Source organism: Chiloscyllium punctatum, chromosome 31, assembly GCF_047496795.1.
Source record: "Chiloscyllium punctatum isolate Juve2018m chromosome 31, sChiPun1.3, whole genome shotgun sequence".
Classification (NCBI taxonomy): Eukaryota; Metazoa; Chordata; class Chondrichthyes; order Orectolobiformes; family Hemiscylliidae; genus Chiloscyllium; species Chiloscyllium punctatum.
The window spans coordinates 8,792,696-8,810,743 of record NC_092769.1 but is presented as its reverse complement, the minus strand read 5'-3'; the positions used below and the strand labels follow the sequence as shown (position 1 = coordinate 8,810,743).

General features: G+C 41.1%; 1 pseudogene; it reads right to left on the bottom strand.

Moving 5' to 3' along the window:
• Positions 1-255: 255 nt before the first annotated feature.
• Positions 256-17,714, bottom strand: LOC140456856 (Ig heavy chain C region-like; annotated as a pseudogene).
• Between the last annotated feature and the right edge of the window lie 334 nt (positions 17,715-18,048).

Below are 18,048 nucleotides of genomic sequence, written 5' to 3'. Positions count from 1 at the left end.
TAGGATGGATAAGGTATTTGGCGGAATCCAGCAATGAGTGAGCTTTACTCTGTCTCTGACCCAGTGTGTATCTGAGCAGAGAACATTAACTGCACAAGACACTCGTCCTAGACCTGTTAATAATCCACTTTAACGACACAGATGGAATGGAAGTCAGGGTGGGAAACAATTAATTCAGTATTTAACTCACAACTGGAGGAAAAAAAAAACTCTTCAATTACTTCTATTGAATTATTAAATTCAACTTTGAAATTTTTATTGACATGAATTAAGTGTCCATCAGTGCAAGCGAAATGTTTACAAAACTTGGTTTACCGCTGGATTTATCGACTGTTCTGTTGATGATCTTCAGTGGAATCGCTTCATGTCCCACCACACAGGAGTAAGAAGCACCGCTGGCCCACTCCTCCGCTGTAATGGATAACAGGCTGTACATGAAGAAGGAGATGTTGTCACTCTCCGCCATCACCTCAGTGTTCTTGTAGTTACTGGGATTCACCGGCTTGTCATTGTTTGTCCACTTGACGAAGATCTCTCGGGGGGAGAAACCTCTCACTAAACAGGTGAGGGAGAGAAACCTCTGAGCGGAGATTTCTTCTGTTAGGGGCAGGAGGACCGACACTGATGGCTTCAGCGGATTAATCACTGCAGAATATGTGAGACAAATATAAATCAACCAAAGAATCCTGAACCAAGATCACAATTTCACTAAATATTAAACTATGCCATGTTTAATTTGGGATTTATTCACTTCCGTTTACTAAAGGAGCAGAATGGTACACATTCTGTTCAGTAAAAAAAGTCGAGTTTAATGTGAAAGTTGCCTCCATGTTTCCAGCCCACAACAAGGACATTCTGTCCAACTGTCATTGCTGATGGTGACGTCACAACCCAGGCTTCTTCCCACTTTATCTGACTGAATCAGAATACAATATCCTTTGGTCAATCTTTATCTTAATCAGCTACCCAGCTATCCTGCCTTCAGATGCACCATTAATACTCCCAATGGTGTTTGTTCATACCAATCAAACCCTGACATTGATGTAACTGCATCTGGATTACACATGGGATCCTTTGTGTTTTAATCTCACCGCTCACCTTTCTCCTTGTGGATGGAGTCTCTCCGCGGAGTCGGTAGATTCTGATGGTACACCACACATTCAAAAGTAACGCCACTCAGCCAGGCTTCAGTAGAAATGTCTAATTTGCTGATCACGCTGTCGGGATTCTGTCCAGGCTGGTCAGCAATCTCTGTTTTCAGAGGCTTCTTTTCTTGTTTCCAGGTCACGTTGACTCCAGAAGGAAAATTGGACACAACGCAGGTTAACGTCACCGTCGCCTCCAGTAAGACTTGTTCTACTGGCGGTGGGAGGATTTTAACGGTGTTATGGTGGCACTCGGTATCTTCTATGAAAGAAAAATCAAAGTCAATGAAAAATGCCCCTTTATGATAAAAACAGCCAATCTTCAGATTACTTCTTCACAGGGTGAAGACACCACCTTCAAAATGGCAACTCCAACTATTGCTGAAACGATGCTTCATGTTGTTGATGTATTTTGATTTGTGAAAGCATTTGTGATTACCTATAACATACCCTGTGTAATTACTCCTAAAGAACACTGGCTTTGTAACAAGTGAAACCTGAAAAAAAATAAAATAATCGAAGATACCATCATGTAACCCATGGAATTACCTTTCTTTCAGAGTCTGTCTCTCACTTAACACCATCTATTGATACTTGTGACAAGATTAATCTCAATATAATGAGTTCATTTCCATATTCATAACCCTTTGTTGCAAATGCTGCTGGTCATGCTGACTGCCAAATCACATCCTACATTTTAGACAAATTATAATAAATAATAATTATTCTCTTTGCAGAGTTCTAAAGTGTTACAGGAGCGGTGAACAGCCATGGAAATTCTGTTCATTATATTTAACGTGATCAAAAATACTTTGCGTTATTGGTGTGATGTCATTCTCTAATTTATGTCATTGTTCCTCGTGAGCTGTGTTTGGAGTAGATCAGAAAACAAGACATTGAGTACAGCATTGGATATCGAGAAGGACACCCATCTCCTTAAGTCTTTCCCTCCATTCAGTTTGTTCGTAACTGGTCTGTACTTTCACTTTATTTACTAAGGTGCGTTTTTTAATTTCTTCATAGAGCAGGGGAGAAAAAAACAAACAAAAGCGTCTTAAATTAATCTACAAACGCGATGGAAATGTGCACTAATTTTATAGACATCCACTACTCACTGTGTAAACATCGCTACCCCAAACCAGGCTAAATCAGCCTGTCTCGAGTTCCTAGTTCATTCATCCCTATTGGACCGTTCTTACCAGAATTTATTCTCCTGCCTCATCCACTAATTACAGAGACCATCTTAAAGAAGCTCATTGAGATCACGTTTTTCCCAGTTGATGTGATACCCACTTGGTCTGGAGTCTGATCCCATAAATGAAGTTAAAGAGCTCAGTACCAGATAAAAATCGATGTCATAAAATGTCCAAGGCCAACAGGTCATTCCTGAGCAGGGGATGATGCACTGAACGCATTTTGATTTATTTTCAAGTAAGGGTCACTGCATATTTTAACCACGTCATTTTGAGACCACAACATCATAAGATAGAGGATCAGAATAAGGCTGTACGGCCAACCCAGAGTTTAGATCAGAATGATGCTGGAAAAGCACAGCAGGTCAGGCAGCATCCGACGAGCAGGAACATCGACGTTTCGGGCTACAGCCATTTTACTGTCTTCTCTAAACAAGAGCCAATCTATCTCGGCTTGAATACACACAATGGCCTGGCCTCCACAGCCCTCTGCAGCAACAAGTTCCACAGCCTCATCACCCTCTGGCTGAAGACATTTCTCCCCACATCTCAGTTCTAAACGGTGCCCCTTTGACCCTGAGACTGTGCCCTTGGGTCCTAGTCTGGCCGACGAGTCAAAACATCTATTCCACGTTCACTCGACCTCAGTCTCTCAGTATTTTCTTTGTTTCAATCAGATATCTCTCCAATATCCCCCCTCCACCCCCAAACTTATCCTTGAAGGGGCCCTCTGAACGCCTCTCCCAGCATGGTCAGGCAATAAACTATTTAACAAAGCTCACTGTCTATATATCTATCTTCAACAGAGAGGAAACATGCTTTTCTGACTTGCCAAAATGTTGAGTCATGAGCGATGCTAATGTCACACTCAAACTAAAATGCGATATGTTGCATGTTGGGAAACGAGAAGCTGTACCTTACTGTTTACTACGCTTGATAAATGAGCGTGTTTGATTCACATCAGAGTTTAGAAGTATTTGTAGCTCTCTCAGTGTGTGTCTCTAACCCTGGAGTGCGGTGATGTTTTGACTTTGAATGTTCTCTCCATGATTGACCTGGCAGGTATAGACTGCGCTGTTGAACCATTCACCATAAGGGACCATCAGCCGACTCATCACCGAGAAGTTCCCGTTTGCCTCACACACGGGAGATGTGAAGAAGCCAGAATCCAAGGGTCGGCCATTTTTCAACCAACTCACGGAGATTGACTTCGGATGGAAATCGATGATTGAACAGACGACGGTTGCAAACTTGCTGCTTGCGATTTCTTCACTGGAGCTCACAGTTAGGAGAAGAGTTGGTGGGAGAATATCTAGATCATTAGGAAACACATCGCATAAATTATCTGATGAATTTCAGAACAAATACAATCAGTTCTCATATATCAAGGTTTCTTGTGGTTAATGGATACAAGAATCATAATTGTGCAGAGTGCTGGAGAAGTTGGGATCCACACAGAAAGATCAGCAGGACAATGTGAAAAGCTAAAATTATAGGACACAGCAAGGGAGTCAAGGAGGCATAGAAACTATAGGCCGGTAACATCAAAAGGGAGATAGCAATGTTGGATGGTATTCGTTTTAATGACAGAGTCTGATGAACAAGGCAGACAAATTACTGGCATAAATGAGGAAATGATGCGGATGCTATCACAGAGACATATTGAGAGCCAGGCAGGAGTGGCTATTCAACATTCCAGGATTTAGTGCCTTCAGGCGAGACAGGGAAAGATGGAAAAGGATGAGGGCTGGGGGTGTACAGTGCAGAATGTTGCTTCTGTCGCAATTCTGACAAGAGTATTTTAGGCTTTAAAGAGAAATGAAACCATGGATACCTCCTCGAACAAAGGCAAATGGACAGTACTTCAAAACCAAAATACAGCAAACATAACTACTGGGAGAGCACGATAGACCTTACAATAGGTCCAAAAGAGCAAGTGAACATACATGGACAAATTTCAGAGAAATGTAAATTAAATAGGGGAATGAGAAAAGAGGTTTTTAACTTCCTCAGCATAGGCTTGGATATCATTTTGTCAAAAATTTAGAGGGAGCAGAATTCTGAAAATGCCCCCAGGAGAATATTTTAACAAAGTATGTGTTTAATACTGAGAATTTTAATCCAGACCTTGCAAGAGAGGGGTGAACCTCGACTTAACTTTAGGGAATGAAGTCGACCCTGTGGGTAAAACCTCAATGGTGGAGCACTTTGCAGACAGTGATCGTAAATCAGTTGGATTTCAGATTGTACTGCAAAGGAATAGAAATTGGCCCAAAGTTCTGAAAAAGGGAAGGACAATTTTAGTAAGATCAGGTAATGACTTGACCAGAGTGGACTGGAAGCTGACACTTATTGGTAAATCTGAGTCAGAGCAGTGTCACACATTTAAGAGAGAGATAAGAAAATCACAGGGAAGACATTTCCCAGGAAGCCACTGAGTGGGACCAAGAATGCAGTGGGCTCTGGACACCAAAGGGCATGGAGGGGGAGATAAAGAGAAACAAGGGAGGCTTCCGGTCTAAACTGAAATCTCAAAACAATCGGAATTAGTATGGAGTACAGAATGTGCAAGGGGGAGTTTGAAAGACAGAGGAATTAGAAGAGCAAAAGAGACCATGAGAAAATAATAGCAGTCAAAATAAAGGAAAATATTTTTAAAAGTTACACGCTCATTCAAAATAAAATAATTATTCGGGAAACAGTAATGCTCATTAAGTGTATTATTGGAGTGGAACCGAAGGATGAGGTTGTGGTCAAAACGAACGTGTTCTGTCAGTGTTCACTAGTAAGAGGGACAATGTGGGGACAGAAAACATGGAGGGGTGTTGTGATGTAGTTTTCAGAAATTAGGACACATGACGTGATGTTCTGTGTTGTCTTGCTGAATGAAAAGTGGTTATATTTCCAGGGCAGATGAAAAGTCTACCGAGCTGTTGAGTGATGCAAAGGATGAAACAGTTGGGTCGCTGACAATAATTTAGAATTCCTGTCTGGCCACAGCACTTGTGCCAAGTGAGTGTAGATCAGCCAACGTTGCACTGTCATGCAGGACGAAGGAAGGTATAAATAATGAAAACACAGATCTGTCAAGCTCATCTCAGTGGTAGGGAAACTATTGTGAAGTGAAGTTAGTCTTCATTTGGAAGATAAATCAACAATTTTCATCACGGTTTTATTGAGAGGAAGTCATGTGTAAGAATTTGATCGTAGTTTTCAGAGAGATAACTCGATGTCCAGATGATAGAAATAATCAGAGCCAATGGGATCGGAGTTAATTTGACAGATTGGATCGAGAACTGGCTGAGTGGTGGGAGCAGGGGATAATAGTCATCGGGTGTCTGCGTGACTGGAAATCTATGTCTCCTGGTGCTCTGTAGGGATTGGTTTGATTTCCTTGTTATTTCTCTTACATACTAATGATTAAGACTCAAATTTAGGAGGATTAACCAGTGAATTCACAGATGAAATGAAAACTGTCATGTTGGTAAGTCATGAGCATAATGGCTTTAGATTGCAGGAGGATATAAAAGGGTTGGTTGGATGTGAAGAGAAGTTGCAAATGGAAATTATTCTGCATAAATGTAAGGTGATGTAATTCGGCAGAAGAATCTGTGAGGTATGACGTTTTGAATGGTGGAACCCTGGAAAGGCCTGAGGATCTTTGGTGCATGTACCCACCGATCCCCTATAGTACTGTGTCGTCTGGATAAAGAGGCTAAGAAGGTGAGAGGATATTTTCTTTTATGAGCAGAGACATTGACAATGAAGAGTAGGGAGATGATACTGGAACTTAATAGAACACTGGTTAGGCCATACTGAAGCGTTGTATGAATGTTATCGAAGGAATGTGATTACACTGAAGGCAGTATTGATGAGATTTGCCAGGATCTTGCCTGGGTTGGAGGGTTTTAGTTATGAAACTAGTTTAGATAGACAGGCGTTTCCTTGGGGCAGAGGAGAATTAGGGAGAAGATTATCATGATGTCTACAATTATTTTAGGCATATACAGGGTAAACTGGATGAAACCTTTCCCCTTGATGGAGAGAGAAGGTAGGCCAGGAGCTTCCAAGTAGATCTCAGGGGAAAACAAAATCAAACAGAGGGTGGTGTTAGCCTGGAGCTCAGCACCGAAAAGTCATGTAGAGACTGAGCCCCTCATAATAAGTATGAAGTATTGTGATGCATCCTTGCAAGGGCAAGTCACACAAGGCAATGGATCAGCTGCTGGCACATGAGATGGAATAGTTAGGTGGCTGTTATTGATAGGCGTGAACTGGATGGATCAAAGGGCCTTGTTCCTGTGCTGTATAATGTGATTCTGTGAAAACGGTTATAAATAATGCCTTCTTCATATTAATCTCAGATGCTCTGTTTATCTCAGTTCCCACAACACATACCTGAACATGGCATTTCTTTGCTCTTGTGTGACCCGCTGTGTTGAACCTCACAGTAGATTTTGCTGGGGCAATCTGCCACTGACTCGGGCAGGGTTAACTGGCTGCTCAGGGTGTAGGTTCCCTTCTTGTTTCTCACTGATGGGTAAGTCTTAAATCCAGTCGTGATTAACTCCCCACCTTTCTTCCAGGTTACTTTGGTGACGTCAGGGGAACAGTCCATCGCCAAACAACCAAAGGTCGCAGAACCGGTGTCATGCTCCTGACAGGAGGAGACCAGGCCATAAAGCGTGGGGGGAGATGGTGTCTCTACAATAGAATGACCAATTGAGCAAGTTAGTTTCTGTTCATTTGACCGTACCAGTTACTCAAATGTATCCTCAGCTGTAAACGTTTGCCAGTATGCTCCCACTGAGTCTACAGCATAACTGGAGTTTATTTTTGTTTCCTACCAGTTGCTGATCATGATCATTGGTTCCTTCTTTAGAAACATGCCCTCGACCTTGACCATTGCCATATAATTTAGGAAGAAGAACATCCTGATCCCACCCCAGTAACTTTGAAGATCTCACCAACTGATACTTTCACTGGATTGCTGTGAAGAGCAAAGAAGTTTCACAAAATACAAACCAAGGAAATGCAGATTCATCAAAATTCTACAGTGTATGAAAACAGGCCATTTGGCCCAACAAGTCCACACCCACCCTCTGAAAAGTAACCGATCCAGACCTATTCCCCTCCCCTATTATGCTACAGTTAACCCTGACTAATGCACCTAACCTCCCAATCACTGAACACAACATTTTCAATTCCCCCAGCTTGCACATCTTTGGACTGTGGGAGGAAACGCACACAGACATGGGGAGAAAGTGCCAACTCCATACAGACAGTCACCGAGGCTGGAATGGAACCCGATTCCCTAGCACTGTGAGGCAGCAGCGCGAACCACGGAACCAGCGTGCTGTCCCACTAGGTACCGTGCTGCTGGAAATACCCAACCGCTGGCAGTACCCCCGGAGAGAAATCAGAGTGAATCATAGCACATAGAACATTACAGTGCAATACAGGCCCTCCGGCCCTCGATGTTTCGCCACCCTGTCATACTAATCTGAAGCCCATCCCACCTACGTCTATATGCCGAGGTAAAAACAATGACTACAGATGCTGGAAATCCGATTCTGGATTAGTGGTGCTGGAAGAGCACAGCAGTTCAGGCAGCATCCAAGCCTGTCCAATGATGACTTAATCTTGGCGAATCTACTACCGTTGCAGGCAAAGCATTCCATTCCCTTACTACTCAATGAGTAAAGAAACTACCTCTGACATCTGTCTTATACCTATCTCCCCTCACTTTAAAGTTGTGTCCCCTCGTGTTTGCTGTCCCCATACTTGGAAATCAGGTCCAGTGAGCCTTCCTCACTTATCAATGCAAGGCAGAATGTTCTCTCTGGGAGGAAGGTCACTGCAGCAGCAGCACAGGCAGGAGCTGAGCACTGGGACTGGGAGGAGGGCTGTCACAGCTGAACTCCTGCCAATTGTCTGGAAGTTGAAACATCTAATTTACAATTATCTGAATTCTGGAGGCCTCTGAAAAATGGAGGACCATTAAGGTTCAGAGACTTTGGAGTGTTACAGCTGAGTATTTACGTAAATATGATTTGAGAAATGAACTGGTAATCTTTAACTTTAATAACTATCAAATTGACACGCAGTTCACCACCAAACCTCATCTTTCAGACTAACCACTGCACTTACTCTGTCTGGACCTAAATGTCCACTCACATTGACAAACCCTACCCATTCATGCCCGGAACACACAACCCCTATCACACAAAACACATCCAAGGCAATCCATATTGGTAGTATAGCTGAGAAGAGAGATCTCGGTGTCCATGTACATAGATCCCTAAAAGTTGCCAGCCAGTTTGATAAGAGTTATTTAGAAGGCATACTTTCTGTTGGCTTTCATCAATAGAGGGACTGAGTTTCAGAACCACGAGGTTCGGCTGCAGCTGTACAAAACTCTGGTGCGGCCGTACTTGGGAGTATTGTGTACTGTTCTGGTCACCACATTATAGAGAGAATGTGGAAGCTTTGGAAGAGATCAGAGGAGGTTTACCAGGATGTTGTTTGGGATGGAGGGAAGGTTTAATGAGGAAAGGATGAGGGTCTTGAGGCTGTTTTTGTTTGAGAGAAGAAGGTTGAGAGGTGACTTAATTGAGACATAAAAGATAAACAGAGGGTGGACAGTGAAAGTCTTTTTCCATGAATAGTGATGGCTAGCAGGAGAGGACATAGATGATAGATGTCAGAGGTCGTTTCTTTACTCAGAGAGGAGTAGGGGCATGGAGCGCACTGCCTGCAACAATAGTACACTCGCCAACTTTAAGGGCATTTAAAAGGTCATTGGATAAATATATGGATGAAAATGGAATAGTGTAGGACAGATCGGCTTCAGATTGGTCAGCGCAACATCGAGGGCTGAAGGGCCTGTACTGCACTGTAATGTTCTATATTCTATATTCCAGATGGACATATGATCTCAATTCCTTTCACTCATTTACACTCCTGCCGCCCTGCACCTGGCCCATGGTGAATCTGGCCCTGACTGGACATGGCACCATCATTTTCACAACCTCTGACAAAAGCCCACTACCCAAGACATGACCTCAGCCCTTGATCACTGACCTTACATCTTACCCAAGTCAACCTGTGCACATTACATCCTCACTCCTTTCACATCTGTGCTTTACAACCTACCATTTTGCCAGACTCCGAGCTTTGCATTTTGACAACACGTCCACCTGTCACTTCATTACAGTGACCTTCCACCCTGAAACATCCTGGCACTCTGCCCACCGCTACACTAACCAGCCTGGCATCCTGCCCACCTCTCTATAAACCTGTCTGGCAAAGACAGACCTCCTGCATTTCAGCTCAAACTACCCCTCATCTACCAAGCACAATTTGAACAAATTATCCTGTGACCATTACCATTTACCTTGATGCCACCTTGCCAGACAGAGTGCATGCAAGCTTACCCAGCAGCCAGCGAACACCTCACAGCCTGCCAGCCCAAATTCTCCCACATACCCAATCTAGCCCCTCACTTGCTCACCACCTTCCAACTTTGAGCCTATTCCAATATAAAGTCAGTGAGTCATAAAGTCGTACAGCACAGAAACAGTTCCTTTCGTCCAGCTCATCCATGCTGACCAGAGTTCCCAAATTAAACTAATTCAACTTGCCTGCCTTTGACCCATATCCATCCAGACCTATCCTGTTCCTGTAGCTGTTCAAATATCTTCTAAATGTTCGACCTATCTCTGCATTTACCACTTCCTCTGGCAGTTCATTCCAATGTTTTGGACAGTTACAACATGAAGCCCTCACTCCTGCACTCAGTGCTCTGACCAATGAACGTACATGTGCAAAACACTTTCGACACACTAGGTACTTGAGACAACGCTTTCAAGAATCTATGAGTCTGAACCCTCAGGTTCCTCAGTGTTCAACATCACTATCCAAAGTCGAACCATTAACTCTGTAAGTTGTGACCTGATTTATCTTCTCAAAATGCACCACGTCGTATTCATTTAAATTAAACTCCTTCTGCCACTCCTCAGCCCATTGGCCCGTGGGCGGCACGGTGGCACAGTGGTTAGCACTGCTGCCTCACAGCGCCAGAGACCCGGGTTCAGTTCCCGCCTCAGGCGACTGACTGTGTGGAGTTTACACGTTCTCCCCGTGTCTGCGTGGGTTTGCTCCGGTTTCTTCCCACAGTCCAAAGATGGGCAGGTCAGGTGAATTAACCATCCTAAATTGCCCGTAGTGTAGGTAAGGGGTAGATGTAGGGGTATGGGTGGGTTGAGCTTCGGCGGGGCGGTGTGGACATGTAGGGACTGTTTCCACACTTTAAGTAATCTAATCTAAAAGATCTCATTGTACGTTTAGATAACTTTCACTGCCAATTATACCACCAATGTTGGCATTACATGCAAACTTACAAACCGACAAACCATGTCCCATTCAATGTTTTCATGGCTTTCAATCAATATTGTAGCCTGTTTCCCTTTCTCCTACATATCTGTAGCATTTTTTTAAGGATTGAAGGAACTATCTCCTTATTGAAATCATTTAATGTTTTGTCCTCAATCAATTTCTGTGGTGAAGAATTCCAAAGGTTAACCATTCTTTTGCTGAATAGTAAACAATCAGGTTCAATGTGATCGAGTGTTGGGAAAATTGGTGAGCAGCAAAATTAATGATGATCGCATGAATGGAATAGCCTTCTCGAGGGGCCAAGGTGCCTTCTTCAGCTTCCATTTTGCATGCTGTCATGTCCCTTCGGCAGCATATTCCAAAACTGTGACCCTTGAGGATAAGGGAGCACATGTATGTAAATACTTCTCCTGAAAGCTTTCCTCCAAATCAGACTTCAACTTGACTCACAACTATTTCCCTGCCCGTTTCCTCTTCCTCAATCACAGCCATGGGACTCACTTCCTACCAGCGCTGTGAATGTGCTAATACCACACCAACTTCAGCAATTCAAATAGACTGATGACAACTGGTTTCTCAAGGCAATATAAAAAGTCTGACACTTCCACACCGGTCTAGAGATTCAAACAACCACTGGAAAAATTGTAAATTATTTGAGGCACTTGTGTGTCTACACAAGATGACATGGTTTCCTTTTGTGTGATTTGACTGTGTTTTCACTGAAGGAACAGAGCTATTTCTTAATCATATAATAGGAATCAAGCATCCCTCATTTTTAGCAAGGCAATCACACATTATATTTCTTTATTCCAGGGAAGTATAGTGTTAAATTTATGAAATATGATGATTGGGATGTTTCAATTGGAAATAGTCAGAGATTTAAAGTTTACTTTCATGAGCAATTAATTCCAGCCTCATTGTTTCACAGTACTCACAGGAATGTCTTTCAAAAATGGTGTCTCCCTTTGTTTACTGAATCAGTAAATCTAGGATAGTTTTTGCTTGTTAATCAAAGGTGTTAAAGAATTTTAGCCAAAGGGAGACCTGCGGATTTAGCTCACTGATGCTCCATGATCTAAGTAAGTGGTGGAACAGCTCGAGGGGCTGAGTGCCCTCCTCTTGCTCCTACCTTCCTATCATTGTGTCATTCGTTAAGCTAGCACTGGCGGTGAACACTTTTTATTAAAATATTTGAACAAATTAATTGTTTCACACATGCTTTAAAAAAATTCTGTTGATTATTTGGAACGAGATCATTGACATTCTCTATTTGAGTGATCAAAATAACTTTCACCCAATTACAGCAGCCACTGCACTCTGGAGTGGGTTGTTACTTCATAATAGTTTCTTGTGAAACTCCAGCTCGAGATCAGGGCGCTCAAATTCAATGATTCTCTGATATTTAATATCTCTGAACATTCGCAATTTGTTCAAATGCATCTTTTCTCTGAAGAACGTGTTTAATCAAACAGAACTTTTTTTCAATGAAACAACAAACTTTAAATGCTAGAAAACCAAAATAAAAGACAGAAATTTCTGAAGAAACTCAGCAGGTCTAGCAGCTCCTGTGGAGAGAAGGCAAGGTTAACCTTTAACATCCAGAGACCCCCTCTTCACCAAATTGTTTTCATGTTTTTGGCACAAGAGCTCACACCTGTTGAGATAAACAGTGATTACGTTGGCTTGACTCCTGTTGGAAGAAGGATTCTTAGCAAAGGTACTGGATGGTCGGAGATAGCAATTGAAGACCAACTGAAAAGCTATTTCCATCTGCTGCAAGTGTTGGGTTCAGCGGAACTCCCACCGTACTGAACAATCAAATTCAGCTACAGCACTGGTTTAATATAAAGGTGAGCACTTACTCCATTAACACCATCTAGCGAAGTCCAAACGCTTGTGGACAAATATTGATCTGGAAAAAGCTGCTAACTGCCAAAATTCTGTTTAATATCTAAGACACACAAGTCAGGACAGCGATTGAATAGATTTCACTGGCCTCTGTGAGTGGAATTCCAACAAACACCCAAACATCTCAATCTGCTTTCTTGCACTGAAGTAAACTGATAAGAGATGGTGTTACATACCTCTCTAACAGGTTGGAAGTGAACACAGGCCACCTGGCACAGAATCAGGAACACTACTACAACATCACAACAGACCTGAACACAATGAGCTCGACACTATCACAGAGAACACAGCCCATCTGTTTTGACAGTACATAAACCATGTTAGTTATTAACACCTTCCAACAACCAGGAATTGTTCCAGAATGTTTGTACAATGAAAGTAACATTTCAACATTTATCCAAGAATACTTTGATAGCAGATCCGAATTGTTCAAACTCTATAGGAACTACAGAGGAATAAAACTAGGAATTGCATTGCCATCAAATCACTGTCACTGGATTCCAACCTCGAACTCCCTTCCTCTTTCCCCTGTGAATGTTGCTGCACCAGACGGTCTACTTAGTCTGAAAAAGATTAAAATGTTTTGAAGTGTAATATGACCGTTGCCAGTGACATTAAAAGTTGATAATAGGTTTTCAAATAATAACATGCAAAAACATTCTGATTCAACATTGTGCCACGAAACATGTCCTGCATAACTGAGGCACAAAGAAAGTATACAGCATATTTCCATCTGCCTCGCTCAATCAAATATCTCTTGTTGCCAACAACCAATTTCAAAACTGTTGCTGTCTCCCTTTTAGATTAGATTAGATTACTTACAGTGTGGAAACAGGCCCTTTGGCCCAACAAGTCCACACCGCCCCGCCGAAGCGTAACCCACCCATACCCCTACATCTATATCTACCCCTTACCTAACACTACGGGCAATTTAGCATGGCCAATTCACCTGACCTGTACATCTTTGGAGTGTGGGAGGAAACCGGAGCACCCGGAGGAAACCCACGCAGACACGGGGAGAATGTGCAAACTCCACACAGTCAGTCGCCTGAGGCAGGAATTGAACCCGGGTCTCTGGCGCTGTGAGGCAGCAGTGCTAACCACTGTGCCACCGTGCCGCCCACGGTGTTCCTGAAACGTTCGTTCTGATTGGAACAACATGGTCAGGGCTCTCAATTCTGAGGCACCTAATCGAATATTGTATTTCTGGCTGATAAAAATGGTTTTGAAGCGCGAGATGGAATTGAACTGTCTGAGATTCAGGGATCCGAATTGGACAATTTACAAATGGTCAGGACCGTTGACAAGTTAGTCAGAGATAGCACTGAAACAAACTGTACAACAGACTTAATCCTAGAGGATACATTGCTCAACTCCTCACGTCAAATATATTCACTGTACTTGAACATTCATCAGAGGAACTAACCAGTGGATTAATGTGAACGAGAATGTGTTCGCAATGAACATAAATAACCACTGAGTTAATAAACTTAATAAGTCATTGTATTTAATAAAATGATTGAGGTGGGAAATATCGCCAATTAAAGCACAGATCCGGAGGCAATGGATTATTCTCCAAATTATTTTTACATATTCTTAAAACGTTCCTTGAACTGGGGAGATTTTGCATGCACTGCTAAAGTCAATACTGCATTCCAGTGTGGAAAGCATTTCTGTTGAAGGAATCAGGGCAAGGTCATTTTCTTGTTTACTGCTTTTAATGAACGAAAATGTTTAAAAAGCTATGAATTGAAAACATGCTTCTGTCTGGAGTTGCCCGCTTTAACAGATGTCTAAGTAAATGTGGGCACTGCTGCCTCACAGATCCAGGTACCCAGGCTCGGTTCCAGCCTTGGGTGACTGCCTGTGTGGAGTTTATACAATCTCCCCTGTGTCTGTGTGGATTTCATCCCACAATCCAAAGATGTGCATGTCAAGTGAACTGGTCATGCTATATTGTCCATAGTGTTAGGTGCATTAGTCAAGGGTAAATATAGGGTAGGGGAATGGGTCTGGGTGGGTTACTCTGCAGACCGTCGGTGTGGACTTGTTGGGCCAAATGGCCCGATACATACTGCAGGAAATCTAATCTAAACGATTGTCACACTTAACAAATGTGAGCAGATTCCTTCAGATCGCTACATTGCAATAAATCGGTCAAGTATATTAATTAAAATAAATATTACTCTATTTTCAGTGTCTGAATAAACAATGTGCTCCTTTATCCTCTAGTTCATGTCTTCTGCAAATTTGTGAACTCTGCATATGTCTGAACACATCGATGTAAAATGAATTCTCTGCGTTTGTAGCAAGTACTCCCATGGTTTTAAGAATAGAGTTCCTACTTTATGGAAAGAGGTCATTTGGCCCAACAATTCCACACTGACCCTCTGAACAGTAAGTAGCCCAACCAGACCCATTCCCCATAATTTATATTTATCCCTGACTAATGCACTCTAACCTCGACATCCCTGAACACTATGGCTGTGCTAAATTGCACAAATCACCTGACCTGCGCATCTTTTGGACTGTGGTAGGCAACCAGAGCGCCCGAAGGAAACCCACACAGACACAGGGAGAATGTGCAAACTCTACACAGGCAGTCACCAGAGGGTGGAATCAAATTTGGGATCCTGGCGCTGTGAGGCAGCAGTGCCAACCACTGAGACACCATGCTGCCCTGCGATTTCATGAGTGAATTATTTTAATTAATTGAAAATTTGTCCTTGGTCACATAATTCACGAGAGCAGATGTTTCCGAAAGAATGACTCTTCAGTTGATTTTTTTGGTAAAATGTAACTATTTAATTAAAATGCACAGATTGGGAACACATAAAGCACTGTACAGATTAAATAATTCAGTTAATGTTTTATTTTTATCCTGCAAATCCAGTTTAATCAGGGACAAAACAATGAATTAACTCAAGTTACGTATGAAACGGATCAAAGCAGTGAAACTGATCTGTTCTTCATAGAATTGTGCAGAATTTCCAAATGGTCTTTGTCAATGATCTTTTCCAGTCAGAAAAATATGTATGTAGTGTACAGCGGAATTGAAAGGTGTTTCTTGATCAATTATAACACAGTCATGGCATTTTTGCTCAAGAGTAAGAACTATTAGAACATTAGACTTTTGAAATGCTATTTATATTTCTCTATGACATGTAAACTGTTTAAAGACAGACCTTGTGATTGAACTAGATAGTGGAGTTCTGAATTTGGATTGGAATGCATGGATTAGATTAATCCTTAATTATTACTTTTAAGTAAAAATGGCACCCGAAGGTATCTGTTTTCCCTTCATTTCTAAAACCTTTGCGATTTGCCTTTCACTTAATAATAGGCTTTATGAAATTTCAACTCGCATGCTGATTGCATTGAATGAGGAACCTGGAGCGGTTCACTGTCACCAACCATGTTAACATTGCAAAACAATGTCGAAACCAGAAACGGTTTCCCAAATATAACACATTTAATGTTACCCAAGCACAGTCCTTCCTCAACAGATGAACGATCACCAGATCACAACATGGTGTGTTTGCAGCAGAACTGGCTCTGGAAACATTTTCAACAGAACCAAGAACATGATATAACCTCACAAAAAAAACAAATTGAAATCTAACAAAGCTGCTCAGAATCCAGCAAACTAATGATTATATTGGATGGAAATAACAAGTCATAACAACAACCTTGTTTGTGAGGGGACTTAAACTTAAAGCTGTAATGTTTCTGGCAACAGTTCAATTTATTTCCAACCTGCACACTCTTCTTGATCATGACAATCCTGTGCAGCACACAGTAGAGCGGTTGAAGGCATATATTGATTAATCACTTCATGGTCAAAACAAAATTACTTGAATGGACAAATATTACCACATTATAATTTTAAGTTAGTTTCAATTACATAATCTGATCAATTCTGCAGTTTCAGATTTTAGTCCCAAATTTTATTTTGAATGAGGCTACTCAAAACAAAATTCAGTTATTTTACAATTAGAAATGAGTTTTTTTAAAAAAAAACGTCAATACATTAAAAACTCGTTTTTTTCATTTCTCACACTTCTTTCTTCCTTAAGTTGGTTTTCAGTTACAAATGGATGTAATGTTTTCAATCAAGCAGAGAAAAATGTGTCATATAAGTTTAACAAATGCAGAAATGATTAATGAAAAACAAAAGAACTTCACAAATATTGGTAATGAACAGTAATCCAGAGAGTCAATCTCCTCACCAGAAAGAAAACACCAATTACAGAAAGCATGAAAACGCTGATCAATTTCACAAACTGAATAAGAATTCAATCAACTCAATTCAACAGAATCAAGGAAAATAAAATCAGAATCCAATCAACTCAAAACAACAGATTGAAATGAAAGATAATCAGATTCCAACCAATTCAATTCAACAGAATCAAATAAAACAATTTCAAAAGCCAATCAACACAATTCAACAAAACCGAGTAAAATCAAAATTCAGAATCCAATTAACACAGTTCAAACTGAATCAACGAAAGCAAAGCCAAACTCCAATCAACTCAATTCAACAGAATCAAGTAAAACAAACTCAATCTAATGCAATGTATCACCGCAAGAAAATTGTATGAGTTTCTAACCTGCTTGTCATCAACAAAAATAACAAAATAAATGAGATAATATAATCATGGTAAGAACATATATTCAAGAAATGAATAATGATATTTTAGCATATTTTAATCATGTTTGGTAATATCTTGAACATCTTTGAATTCTTAGCATTTGTTGTTGATAATAAAACTCACAGTCAGGGTGTCACTAACATTAAACATTATTTATAGCTGACAGATTAAGAGACAGAATGCCCATCTGATCAAAAAAAGAGACACACTGAGCAACTGACTCTATCATCACCATTTTAACTATTTGCTGAGCCTTAACTGAAGTCTATAATCAGTCTGAACCAAAATCAATCCGAACTAAACCAAACTCAGCACAGAATCTGAGTTTCATTTAATTCAGAAATTAGTCACATGAATAGAAAGTTTTTAAAAAGTCACTAAGAAAGTTCAAAGTTCTTACCTGAAGTCACTGTCAACATGGTCCCTTGGCCCCAGTATTCAAGACCATATCACAGTGTTACATTCTCTGGACTGGGTCACACAATAACTAGCTCTACATAAAACAAATAAAAAATCTACCATCATTTTAAATTTTCAGAACCACAGGCAAAATAAAGTCACGATAAATCTTCATCGCATAATTGCGCAAGTGAATTCTGATCATTCTTGATAAACTTTAATACTGTTTTATCCTTCACAGAATAACACATGAGCTGATTCTCAAAATTCACAACGGTGTATTGATAATTACCCAACACTTTTACAAATTAAATAATGATACTGGCATTAAACCGCACAGAACTAATACTGAAC